General features: G+C 43.8%; 1 pseudogene; it reads left to right on the plus strand.

Moving 5' to 3' along the window:
- The first annotated feature begins 8,402 nt into the window (after window positions 1–8,402).
- Window positions 8,403–12,936, plus strand: LOC111169506 (uncharacterized; annotated as a pseudogene).
- Window positions 12,937–14,168: the final 1,232 nt, after the last annotated feature.

Here is a 14,168-nt window from a genome sequence, read left to right on the forward strand (position 1 = left end):
AACCAAATGGTAAAAACAAAACTAAACAGAGAATGTCGCATATAGAAACATAAACACACACTCATAAAAACAAAAGAAAACAAAACAGAAACAAACAAAAAACAACAGTCAGAACCCTAGGACAAATGGTAAAAGCAAAGCTAAAAATACAAAATCACACAAAGAAACATACACATACACACTCACAAGAAGGGAAAAAAGGAAAAAAACTTTTTTAAATAGTAAAAAAAAATAAAATTTAAAAAATTAAAAATACGGAATATAAAATAAAGAAAAAGAAGAGAGCAACCAAACCAGTAAACAAATCCACCAATGAAAACAAGCTCTAAAAACTAAGCTAAGATAAACATAAGACCAGAAACAAATCAGATACAGAAAGCAAACCCCAAGTCTACAGTTGCTCCCAAAGTCCACTACCTCAATTTTGGGAGCATTCGTTGTCTATTCAGGTAGCCCACAGATGCAGGGTTCATCCAGTTGTTTGTGGAAATTTAATCCGCTGCTCCTGAGGCTACACAGAGATATTTCCCTTTCCCTTCTTTGTTTGCACAGCTCCTGAGGTTCGGCTTTGGTTTTGGCCCTGCCTCTGCATGTAGGCTGTCCTCAGGTGTGTGTTCTCTGACCAGACAGGAGCGGGTAAAAGCAGTGGCTGATTAGGGCTCTCTCAGGTCGGGGAGAGGGAGGGGTATGGTAGTCATAATTGGAATGTGGCGCGAGCCTGCGCCGGCAGGACATTGCACCAGCCTGAAGTGCGCTGTGTGTTCTCCTGGGGAAGTTATCCCTGGATCTCGGGACCCTGGCAATGGTGTGCTGCACAGGTCCCCTGGGGGGAGGGGTAGTGACCTGTGCTTGCACACAGGATTCTTGGTGGCAGCGGTGGTAGTGTTAGCGTTTCATGCCCAGCTCTGGAGTCCGAGCTGATAGCCGTGGCTCACGCCCATCTCTGGAGCTCGCTTAAGCGGTACTCTGCCTTCTGTGGGCACACAGAGCAGAAATCCCCTCTCCTCACGCACCCAGAAACAATGGTCTCTTGCCTCTTAGGCAGTTCCAGAATTTTTCCCTGACTTCCTCTTGGCTAGCTGTGGCACACTAGCCTGCTTCAGGCTGTATTCACACAGCCAAACCCAGTCCTCTCCCTCGGATCCGACCTCCAAAGCCCGAACCTCAGCTCGAGCCTCCACCCGCCCCGGCAGGTGAGCAGACAAGCCTCTCGGGCTGGTGAGTGCTGGTCGGCACTAATCCTCTGTGCGGGAATCTCTCCGCTTTGCCCTCCGCACCCCTGTTGCTGCACTCTCCTCCACGGCTCTGAAGCTTCCCCCCACCCCTCCCACCCCCCCGTCTCCACCAGTGAAGGGGCTTCCTAGTGTGTGGAAACTTTTCCTCTTTCACAGCTCCCTCCCAGAGGTGCAGGTCCCGTCCCTATTCTTTTGTCTCTTTTTTTTCTTTTTTCTTTTGCCCCACCCAGGTACGTGGGGATTTTCTTGCCTTTTGGGAAGTGTGAGGTCTTCTGCCAGCATTCAGTAGGTGTTCTGTAGGAGTTCTTCCACATGTAGATGTATTTTTGATGTATCTGTGGGGAGGAAGGTGATCTCCATGTCTTACTCCTCTGCCATCTTGAAGGTCTCCGTCAAGAGGCACAACATTTGATAGACTTGTTTGGTATTTGAGGTACAGCATACCTCATATGAGGATCCTGCTCATCCCATTACATAAGGTCACTCAAAAGTAGCCATCTTTGAATGTGGTCCTGACCAACAACAGGCTAAAGAAACTATCCAGCAAGCTGTATAGACTTCCACTTGGGCTAATCAGCTCTAAGGAGCCCTTTCAGCAACAGGTGTCAGTAACTGATAACTATGCAGACTGAAGCTTGTGACAAAAAGATCTGGCCACTAGGCAACAGTACTCCCTGGAGTTTGGCACCCCCTCCTCACCCAGGTAGCAGGTGACCACCTGGTATACCCCATTTGAGAGACTATTACTGGCTTGTTCTGGGGTGTTCATAGACTCTGAGAGACTAACAAAGAAACAGTAGTGTTGTTAAACACTGATATTGAGATGGGTCAGATATGAGAACACCAACAAAGTAGATATTGCCCAATAAGCATCCATTACTAAGTGGAAGTGGTATATTCAGAGAAAAAGTAAGCTAGGCATTATGGAGTCTCATGGTTACATGAAAAAGTGGCTGGTCACCCTCAAGATGAGGCTGTCTCAGATATGGGGCTCTGTGCCAGCACCTTGAGCTTCTTGGGGGCTTTAGTACTCTTGAGGTTCCTGAGGATACCTGGGCCAGATTCACCGATGGATCAGCTATGTTTAAGGCCAGTAGGGTATAATGGGCCACTGCTGCTGTGTAGCCCCAAAGAAAACTGTGTACTAAAACTGTGCATGGAAAAGGAACACTGTTCAAAAGTGAATTTCCATGGTGTTTTACCTGGAAACCACTGCCCAAAATGTACTGTGTTATATGCTCACTGACTCATGGGCAAAAGCCAACAGGCTGTCAGTGTGGTGCCTGGCAGTAGGACAACTCTCAGCCTCCATAGAGACAAACACTATATGGCAGCAAAGTGTACAAGACCCACAACCCCTGCATGTGTGTGTGTGTGTGTGTGTGTGTGTGTGTGTGTGTGTACACATTTTCACCTATTTGGCCTATGCAAAGATAGATGGTCATGGAGAATGACAATGGATTATTGTAAGATTAACCAGGTGGTAACTCCAATAGCACTTCAATTCTTTTGGAGTGTAGCGCACCTGTTTAGGGGTCACACTTTGTACCTCACCTTTAGGAGCCTGCTGAGAATTGAGTCTAGTTATAGATGTAGAATCAAAGAGGGGTGCTGGTGTGGGTCTTGAGGAAAATCATCTTTGTCTTGCATGGCAACTGCCTAGAATGAAGACATTACAGTTTCCTCAGGCAGTGCAGGGTTAATCTCCTCAGATGGGGTGGAAGAGCTGCTAACACTGGCAGTGGGAAAGCTGTTACCACTGGGGGTGGGGAGGCCGCTTCTACTGCAGATGGGGAGACTGCTTTCATTGACAAAGCAGACATCAGATTTTAGGGACTGCACATCCCCGATTTCATCAAGGTCTTCCCACATGTTCCCATCCCAACTTATAAAATCCCTTTCTTTCCTAATCAATGCCCTCACTTTAATGGTAGATACCCTGTGATGCTGGGAGTTCATGTTGCAATTCAGCTAATTAGTGGGTGAAATTCTGTTTGATTTTCAGCAATATCAGTGCTGCAACAGCAGGAGATTAGGGTCTCCTTCTCGGCACACATAGAAGCTTTCAGATAATTTATGTGGTTCTGGAGTTGGGAATTTGAATTCCCTGAGCCCATCCTTTTCTTGCACTGCTTTGTCCAATGACATTAGAAGCAACCAGCCAACCTCACTATATTCACTAATTTTCCAAAAATGTTCAAAAGTATAATATAGATAGTCACCCAGCCTCTTGCTTCTTGTAAGTGGTGGATTAGGAACATACAATACAGATATTTTACATATCTGTATTGCCATATCATACCATGTTCTATCAGTGTTCTCTTTACTACTAGAAATAGTCATTAGTATCTTTAAATCTAATAAGTATAGAGAGCCAGTTCCAGAAATTCTGGGCCAATTCAGAAAGCTCATTCTTACTATCTATTCCTCTAGAACCATTCTCAGTACCAAAATCTTTATTAGTCAGGGTTCTCCCGAGAAACAGAACTAATAGGATATTAATTACTTAATTAAGAGAAATTGGCTCAAGTGATTATGGAGGCTGAGAAGTCCCTCAATCTGCCATCTATAAGCAGGAGACCCAGGAAAGCTCTGAAGACCTGAGAACCAGGTGGAGCTAATGCTGCAAGTCTTAGTCTGAGGGCAGGAGAATACTGATGTCCTATCTAAACTAGTAAGGCAGAGAGGGAACAAATTCTCCTTTCTTCCGCTTTTCTTTTTTCTACTCAGGCCCTCAACGGATTGGATGATGCCCACCCACATTGAAGAAGGCAATCTGATTTACTCAGTCTACCAATTCCAATGTTAATCTCATTCAGAAATACCCTCACACATACTCAGAAATAATATTTAGCCAAATATCTGGGCATCCTGTGATCCAGTCAAGGTGACCCATGAGATTAATCGTTACACTGACCAAATCTACAGTACCCATAAGAGGACACCTGGATACAGCATGCATCTGGATATAGCATCACACAGGGTATGGTAATTCATCCACAATTCAGGGCTAGGTCCAAAAAGCAAAGCCTAGTGTTTCCAGAACATGAGGCCAAGAAGCCTGGTAAATGTGCCCAGTTTGCCAGCTACACAGTTGCGTGGCAAAGGGAGCTTTAGAGCACATATCCAGAGGTACTAAACCTCGCCAGTCCTGGCAAATAGACTATATAGCCCCAATACCCTCCTCTTGAGAATACCACTGGGCATTACTTCATAGACACTTTTTTCAGAGTATGGCATTGCCATCCCCATCCACTTAGCAAGAGGGAACCATACTATTCAGTGCCTCTTAGATGGACTCTGATACATGTTTTGGTTCTCTAAACATGTGTTTAGACATTGGTACTGTCTTCACAGCAAAAACAAGTAAACAACCCCCCTCAAAACAGTGGGCAGCTATATAGACATCCTATGTACCTTTTATGCCCCATATCATGCCCAGGCAGTAGGTAAATTGAAAGATAAAATGAACTCTAAAAAGAGAAGGTGAAAAAGATAACTGGATAACCAAGGCTTCTCAGCTCCCAGTGGAACACACACTTAAGATAGGCAGTTTGGGCTCTAAATATGGTAATTCCTCAGAAGGGTACCTCCCATTAAATAAAATGCTTAAGTATGAGGTTGGGGAGGGGAGGAGGAGGCCCAGACTGGCTGTAAGAAAATCCAAACCACATAATTCACTCTTCTCACTCTATCATTTTCACCACTATACCTACTCCTGGGAAATCAGGCTACTAGAATTTGCAAGAAGTAAGAAGATGTGGGGGTGGGAGACTCTAACCTGATGCTTCTTTGGCTGTCTGGCTATGCCTGCTGAACTTGGGCAATTGTGGATATTGATAATAATAATCATAAATATGAGGTGATAACCTCTAAGAGGTGGGAGATAATCTCAGATGATACAAAAAATATAAAGAAATTTCTGAACCACATAGGTATGAGATTGGGGATATGGTTCGGGTAAGACACTGGGGGGATTGGAAAAAATGGTGAAGTGACTGCTGCAGGAACCAGACACACCGATCACGTGGCTGTGGAAAGAGAATAACAACCCTGGCTGGTGAGGAGAGAAAATCTTTGACCCTGGGTGGTCAAGGGTGGGGAAGAGGACATTAATTTCTCTCACTCTCTCTCAGTTCTTATTCACAGTGCATCTGGTCAGTTTAACACAGACTGCTGCCATCACTAACTTAACTTCTGAACAAGAAAGAATCTTAATCTAAGAACTGTCAGAAACCTCCAATACCCACTGACTCCACAAAGAACAGCCTTCACTTGAAACAAAGAACAAGATTAACATTCTGGACACTGATATGATTCCTTTTATCCTTATGCTGTTATTGTTGGACTCTTTTCTATGCTTTTACATATTTCACTTGCTTGACTGAAGCTTGCTGAGGTCTCTCCTCTCTAGATGGGTCCAATCATCTTACTAGGAGTTATAGTTGTGGTCACTCTTGCCCAATGTTGCATAAGTCAAACAGAACAGACCTGGTACAAGCCCCTATCAGTACAGTTAATTGAGATTTCTGATTGGGTGGTGTAATGAAGAGTCTGACTCCATTTTTTTTAAAGTAGTTGACTGCTGACCCTCTTTTTCATCTATGCACATTTGGGCAAACTGATAAGAAACCTGAGTGTACCCTCCATTGATGCTGATGGGAATTTCAAAATATGCAAGTCCCTGGTCACCCTGGCCCTACCCCCTAACCACAGTAAAACCTCCTAGCCAGTCTTCTTATTTTGCTCTCTTAAGACATTTTCAGACCTGGCTGGGAAGCCCACCCACCTCTCCTTCAAAATCTTCATTATGTGACTAATAAACCTTTGAATACTCTCTTGGTGTGTATGTGGCATCATATGAATGCAATTTTGGGTGGGGGGGTCCATCCTGTGTCTTCAGAGTGGCCCAACTATTGACAATGTGAGCAGCATAGTCTACAAGATGACCACCACCACTGGGGGTCTTTTTTTTCTTTTTTTGCGGTACACGGTCCTCTCACTGTTGTGGCCTCTCCCATTGCGGAGCCCAGGCTCCGGACGCACGGGCTCAGCGGCCATGGCTCACGGGCCTAGCCGCTCCGTGGCATGTGGGATCTTCCCGGACTGGGGCACGAACCCGTGTCCCCTGCATCGGCAGGCGGACTCTCAACCACTGCACCACCAGGGAAGCTGGGGGTATTTTTTGTCTTGTCTTGGCTTGCTAACTGGCTCTGCTGTCTGATGGAAAGTGTAAAATTTTAGATGCTACTAACTGGCTGGCTTGTCTTTTGAGTTGTCCTTTTTTTGTGTTGCATTTGTTAAGTTCTACCAAGTTTCTGTTATAGATTTAACCAACATAAGTTGAAAGTTTTGATAAGTAATTAGTATTTAGGGACTGAATTTATGGAATTGATGCCCTCTTTAAAGTAGCCGTGGTCCAGACCCATCTATGACCCAGGTGTCTTAGAATGAATGGTGTGTCTCAAATGCAGAATAAGCTGTCACTGACACTAGGCTCAGGGGAATGACTTTTACCCTGTGACCAATTAGTTGTGTATCTCAATCAGGCACTGGTTCCCCTTCTATAAAGCACTCAGGGGAAAGACTATAGCATGAGCAATATATGCAATATATGGATTGGTCAAGTGGTCACCTGTGTGGAGGAAGAACAGTCACTATTTGAAGAGCAGTTGCTGTTGGAAGAATTCAGTTTTTGTGGTCCACAACCCTAAAAGCAGATGGATCACTAGGATGCTACAAAATGCTTTTGCTTCTGCTGCTGCCTATGTGTCACCAAAAAAGTTCCTGATCCTGAGGATAATATGGAAAAACACCAGCGATACTCCTGTAACATACCAAGATATTAATACAAACCCAACTTAAGCTCAGGGTCCTTAAACCTTAAAAAGCAAATATTGCCTAACCCTGATAATACAATTTTGAGGCTCTCTGATAAAAGAAAGTTATAAATAGATAGTATATGCAGAGAGAGAGAAAGAGAGAGAAGAAGAAGAAATGAAAAGTGGATATAGGAGGAAGAAAAAACAACTGAAACAAACGTCCAGAATCTGACCCAGTTGGAAATTCAACATTTACTAAGTGAATTCATACAAGAAAAAGATAAAGGGGCACTGACTGGCTTTTGTGCTTCTACAACATAAGTACTGAATTAACTTTAACAACTGCTGAAATGCAAAATTGGCAAAACTTCATGGCCCACACTGCAAATTTTGTACTCACTGGCTTCTATAACCTTGTGAGCCAATTCCTTTAATAAATCTCCTACCATATATATATGGTACACACAGATTTTGGTAAAGAGTGGTTCTAGAAGAACAAAATCTTAAGCATGAATCTTCTGAATTAGTTCTGGGGTTTTGGAATTGGCTCTCTAATCTGATTAGACTTAAAAGCCCTAATGACTCTATTTCCAGGAGTAAAGAGAGAAGGATAATCCCTGGCATTATCTGGCAAAAGCCTGAGGAAACTATAATGGCCTCCCTGGAGGCAACTGTCATACAAGACAATGCTGATTCTCCTCAAGACTCACTCCCACTAATGCTCTTTGCTTCTAGACCTATAACTAGACACAAGTCCCAGCAGGCCCCTAAAGGTCTGGTACAAAGTGTGACCCATGAGGAGGTGTGCTACACTCCAAAAGAACTACTTGAGTTTTCTAAGCTATGCAGACAGAAATCTGGGGAACATGTGTACGAATAGATACTAAAAATATCCATGGAATATGCAATAACGGTGGAAGGAACATATAGTTGTGTTAGGCTAAATTTATTGATATGGGTCCACTAAGCAGAGATTCTGCTTTTAATGTTGCATCTCAGGGAGTTAGAAAGGGCTCTAGTTTGGTTTGTTGGCTGAAACATGGACCAAAAGTGGCCCACAGTGAGTGAACTGGAAATGCTGGACCTGCTTTGGTTTAATGTAGAGGAAGGGATTCAAATGTTTAGGGAGACTGGAATGTTAGAATCATTTATGACCTACTCACCTACACTGGGGAGGGTCCTGAAGCCATACCTTTTACCAATACTGTGAGAAATAAGTTTGTGAGGACAGCCCCAGTATCCCTGAAGAACTTTGTGAATGCACTTTCTTTTTAGGCCACACATCACAGTAGGAACTGCGGTCACTGCATTGGAAAACCTAAATGCAATGGGAGTAATTGGATCCATGGGTGTCAGGGGCCAAGTGGTGCCACTCATCCACCAAAGGCAAAGTGGGTATGGTTGCTGTAATGGACAACAGAGTCAAAACAGTAATCAGAATAGTCTGACTCATGCAGACCTATGGCATTGGCTAGTTGATCATTGTGTTCCTACCAGTGAAATAGATAGGAAGTCTACCAAATTCTTACTTGATTTGTATAAGCAGAAAAGTTCTAGGCCAAGTGAACAAAAGTCTGGTCTGAATCATAAAAACAAAGTTGTGGTCCTTCAATCAATTCCCAGTTTACAGGCCTAGAAACCCCTGAATGAAGGGGAGACTGGAACTCCTTGAAGAAGGACCCTGGTACACTACCAAAAATTTATACTGTTAATCTTTTTCCCAGCCTTCCCCAAAGAGACCTATAGTCTTTTAACTGGGTAACTGTACATTGGAGAAAATAAAGTAATCGGACCTTTCAGGAACTACTGGACACTGGCCCTGAACTGACACTGTTTCCAGGAGACTTGAAATGCCACTGTGGCCCACCAGTCAGAGTAGGAGCTTATGGAGGTCAGATGATCAATGGAATTTTAGTGCAGGTGTGTCTTACAGTGGGTTCAGTGGGCCCCCAAACCCATACTGTGGTTACTTCCCCAGTTCCAAAATGAATAATTAGAATAGACACAGTTGATCCTTGAACAATGCAGGGGTTAGAGGTGCCAACTCACCGCACAGTTGAAAATCCACGTATAGCTTTGGACTCCCCCAGAACTTAACTACTAATAGCCTACTGTTGACCAAAAGCCTTACCAATAAAATAAACAGTCGATTAACACAATTTTGTATGTTATGTGTATTGTATACTGTATTCTTACAATAAAGTAGGCTAGAGAAAAGAAAATGTTGTTAAGAAAATCATAAGGAAGAGAAAATACATTTACGGTACTGCACTGTATTTGTCAATACTTAAGTTTATGTCGTCTGTTTACAAGATGAATCATCTGTCTGTCAGTACCTACGTTAATATTGTCTTATATGATACAAAACACTGTAACACTGTAGATGTTATATGTATTACTAACACTAGACATCAAAAATGAAAACATAATGTGAAAAAGGAATTCATATTTATTTACAGGTATAATGATTCATGCATTGATAATGAAGAAGCAGCAATATGATTGCTTTATGGTAGCCTAGCCTATACACTAATGAATGGTTATAAAATTTTGATGGCATTCAGTATTTCAGTTATGTTCATAGTACAGTATTGGAAACATAGTCATATTAAAAAAAAAAAAAACAACCCCGGACTTTCCTGGTGGTGCAGAGGTTGGGAATCCGCCTGCCAATGCTGGGGACACGGGTTCGAGCCCTGGTCCGGAAAGATCCCACATGCCACAGAGCAACTAAGCCCGTGCACCACAACTACTGAGCCTGCACTTTAGAGCCCGCAATCCACAGCTACTGAAGCCCGCGGACCTAGAGCCCATGCTCCGCAACAAGAGAAGCCATCGCAATGAGAGGCCCGCACACTGCATCAAAAAGTAGCCCCCCGTTTGCTGCAACTAGAGAAAGACCCTGCGCAGCAACGAAGACCCAACGCAGCCAAAAGTAAAAATAAAATAAAATATAAATAAATTTTAAAAAACCACTTGTGATAATAGGCTGATTCACAGTTTCTCCAATCACGAGAGGGAGAGGAATATCATACAATAATGAAATTCTTTGAAAGCAAAGTTATAAAAGAGCAAGAAAACTAACACTTTATTCATTTTATATTAAATAGCACTCACCTTATGCATACGTAAGGATAGGCTATCCACTTCAATACTTCAATACAAGCCTTGCACACAATGTTCTACATGTATATTTTCGTATATTTATTTTTAAAAAATTCATGTGTAAGTGGACCCTACAGTTCAAACCTGTGTAGTTCAAGAATCAACTGTACTCAGCAGCTGGCAGAATCCCCACATTGGTTCCCTGACCGGTGGTGTGAGGGCTAATATGGGGAGAACAGCCAAGTGGAGGCCACTAGAACTGCCTCTACCTAGGAAAATAGTAAACTAAATGCGGTACTGCATTCCTGAGGGATTGCAGAGATTAGTGCCACCATCAGTGACTTGAAGGATGCAGGGGTGGTGATTCCCATCACAACTCTATTCGCCTTGCCTATTTGGCCTGTGCAGAAGATGTATGGATCTTGGAGAATGACAGTCAATTGTCATAAGCTTAACCAGGTGGTGACTCCAATAGTAGCTATTGTACCAGATGTGGTTTCATTGTTTGAACAAATTAACACATCCCTTGGTACCTGGTACACAGCTATTGATCTGGCAAATGCCTTTTTCTCCATGCCTGTCAATAAGTTTCACCAGAAGCAGTTTGCTTTCAGCTGGAAAGGCCAGCAATACACCTTCACTGTCCTACCTTCACAGGTACACCTTCACAGGCCTATATCAGCTCTTCAGCTGTATGTCATAATTTAGTCAGCTATGATCTTGTTTGCCTTTCTCTTCCACAAGATATCACATTGGTCCATTATGTTGATGACATTGTACTGATTAGGTCTAGTGAGCAAGAAGTAGCAACTACTCTAGGCTTATTGATAAGACATTTACGTGCCATGAAGTAGGAAATAAATCTGACAAAAATTAAAGGTCATTTTACATCAGTGAAATTTCTAGGGGTCCAGTGGGGTGGGGCATGTTGAGATATCCCTTCTAAGGTGAAGGATAAGATGTTGTATTCTGCCCTCCTACAACCAAAAAGAGGCACAATGCCTCTTGGGCCTCTTGGGATTTTGGAGGCAACATATTCCTCATTTGGGTGTATTACTCTGGGCCATTTTCTGAATGACACATAAAAGGTACTAGTTTTGAGTGGGGCCCAGAACCAAGAGAAGGCTCTGCAACAGGTCCAGGCTGCTCTGCCATTTAAGCCATATCATCCAGCAGATTCAATAGTGCTTGAAGTGTCAGTGACAGATCGGGATGCTGTTTGGAGCTTTGGGCAGGCTCATCTAAGTGAATTACAGCACAGGCTCTTAGGATTTTGGAGTAAAGCCCTGCCATCATCCACAGATAACTACTCTCTTTTTGAGAAACAGTTGTTGGCTTGCTGCCAGGCCTTAAGAGAGACTGAACGCTTCACTATGGCCACGAAGTCACCTTCACGGTGGAAATGACCCACCAAGCCAAGTTGGGCATACACAGCAACACTCCATCATCAAATGGAATTAGTACATATAATACCTGATCGGGCCCGGGCAGGCCCTGAAGGCACAAACGTCCACAGTCCCCAGTCCTCCTACACTGCCTTCTCTCCCCGAGACTGCACCTATGGCCTCATGGGGAGTTCCCTACGATCAGTTGACAGAGGAAGAAAAGTCTCGGGCCTGGTTTATAGATGGTTCTGCACAACATGCAGACACCACCCTAAAGAGGACAGTTACAGCACTACAGCCCCTCTCTGGGACATTCCTGAAGGACAGTGGTGAAGGAGATTCCTCCCAGTGGGCAGAACTTTGGGCAGTACTCCTGGTTGTTCACTTTGCTTGGAAGAAGAAATGGCCACACATGTGATTACATATCGATTCATGGGCTGTGGCCAATGGTTTGGCTGCATGGTCAGGCACTTAGAAAGAACATGATTGGAAAATAGCTGACAAGGAAATTTTGGGAAGAGGTATGTGGATAGACCTCTCTGAATGGGCAAAAACCATGAAGATATTTGTATCCCATGTGAATGCTCCCTAAAGCGTGACCTTAACAGAGGAGGATTTTAATAATCAAGTGGATAGGATGACCCATTCTGTGGACACCAGTCAGCCTCTTTCCCCAGCCACCCGTCTCATCGCCCAATGGGCTCATGAACAAAGTGGCCAAGGTGGCAGCAATGGGGGTTGTGCAGGGGCTCCGCAACATGAACTTCATTCATTAAAGCTGACCTGGCTACGGCCACCACCGAATAACCCATTTGCCAGCAGCAGAGACCAACGCTGAGCCCCCTCTACAGCACCATTCCCCGGGGTGATCAGCCTGGTGGCAGGTTGGTTACACTGGACCACTCCCAGCACGGAAGGGGAAGCATTTTGTCCTTACTGGAATAGACACTTAATCTGGATGAGGGTTTGCCTTCCCTGCACTTAGTGCTTCTGCTAAAACCACTATCCATGGACTTACAGAATGCCTTTCCACCATCATGGTATTCTATATAGCATTGCTTCTGATCAAGGAACTCACTCCATTGCTAATGAAGTGCAGCAGTGGGCCCACACTCATGGAATTCACTGGTTTACCATGGTCTCCACCATCTTATAGCAGCTGGCTGCTTTGGAATGACCAGCTTTGGAATATGGAATGGCCCTTAGAGGACTCAGTTACATTGAGTAATACCTTGCAGGTGATAATACCTTGTAGGGCTGGGCAAGCTTCTCCAGGAGGCTGTATGTGCTCTCAGTCAACATCTAACATATGGTGCTGTTTTTCCCATAGCCAGGATTCATGGATCCGGGAATCAAGGGGTGGAAATGGTACCTCTAGTGACCCATTAGCAAAATTTTTGCTTCCTGTTCTCATATTATGCTCTGCTGTCCTAGAGGTCTTAGTTCCTCCAGCAGACACAACAATGATTCCATTGAACTAGAAGTTAAGACTGCAACCTGTCCATTTTGGGCTCCTTACGCCTCTGAATCAGTAGGCAACGAAGAGAGTTACTGCGCTGGCCGGGGTAATTGATCTTGACTACCAAGGGGAAATTGGGCTGCTATTCTATAACAGAGGTAAGGAAGAGCATGTCTGCAATACAGGAGACGCCCTAGAGTATCTCTTGGTATTATATGTCCCATGATTCAAGTAAATAGAAAGCTACAACAACCCAATCCAGGCAGGATTAGTAATGGCCCAGACCCTTCGAGAATGAAGGTTTGGGTCACCCCTCCAGGTAAAGAACGATAACCACTTGTGGTGCTTGTTGAAGGCAAAGGGATTATGGAACAGAGGAAGAAGGTATTTATGAACACCAGCTGTTACCACATGACCTGTTACAAAAATGAGGACTGTAACTGTCCTGAGTATTTCCTCCTTTTTTGTTATATGTTTGTGTATGTATAATACCTTTCTTTCCTTCCCTCTGTTAACCCCTTATCATGTAACATAAGATGTATTCACTTTATATCATAGTATTTAAGTATTGTTATTAACTTTGCATCATAGTATTTTAGTTACGGGATAATCAAGAAGAAGAGTAAACTTGACTCAAGGACTTTACCTTCTCTTCTGGGGAAGGACTTAGTGCATTTTTGGTGTACGCAGGATCCTTGTATCATGTTAGGTGGAAAGATGACCTTGTTACTGTCTTCATTTGGAGAGTAAGTATGACTTTAGGAGTTGTGTACAAGTGCCGAGTTGACCGGGCTGGGGGTAGATTTGTGATGGTTAATTTTATGTGTCAACTTGGAGGGTGTTTTGGATGAGATTAACACTTAACTCAGTGAACTCTGTGTAAATAGGTTGCCCTCCATGATGTACGTGGGCCTCATCTACTCAGCTGAAGCCTGAATAGAACAAGAACAACCTCCCCCAAGCAAGAGGGAATTCTCCAGCAGGCGACCTTCAGACTTCATATGTACCATCAGCTCTTCTGGGTCTCCAGATTGCCAGCCTTTGGACAGAAACTGTACCACTGGCTCTCCTTCATTTCTAAGCTGCTAGCCCACACTGCAGATTTTGGACTCACTCGTCTCCAGAACTGTGTGTGGCTGTGCATTGCAACGCTCACTTCATC

This window comes from Delphinapterus leucas, chromosome X (genome assembly GCF_059928025.1).
Source record: "Delphinapterus leucas isolate spDelLeu-1000000601 "Yukka" chromosome X, BTC_Dleu_Yukka2, whole genome shotgun sequence".
NCBI classification, from domain to species: Eukaryota; Metazoa; Chordata; class Mammalia; order Artiodactyla; family Monodontidae; genus Delphinapterus; species Delphinapterus leucas.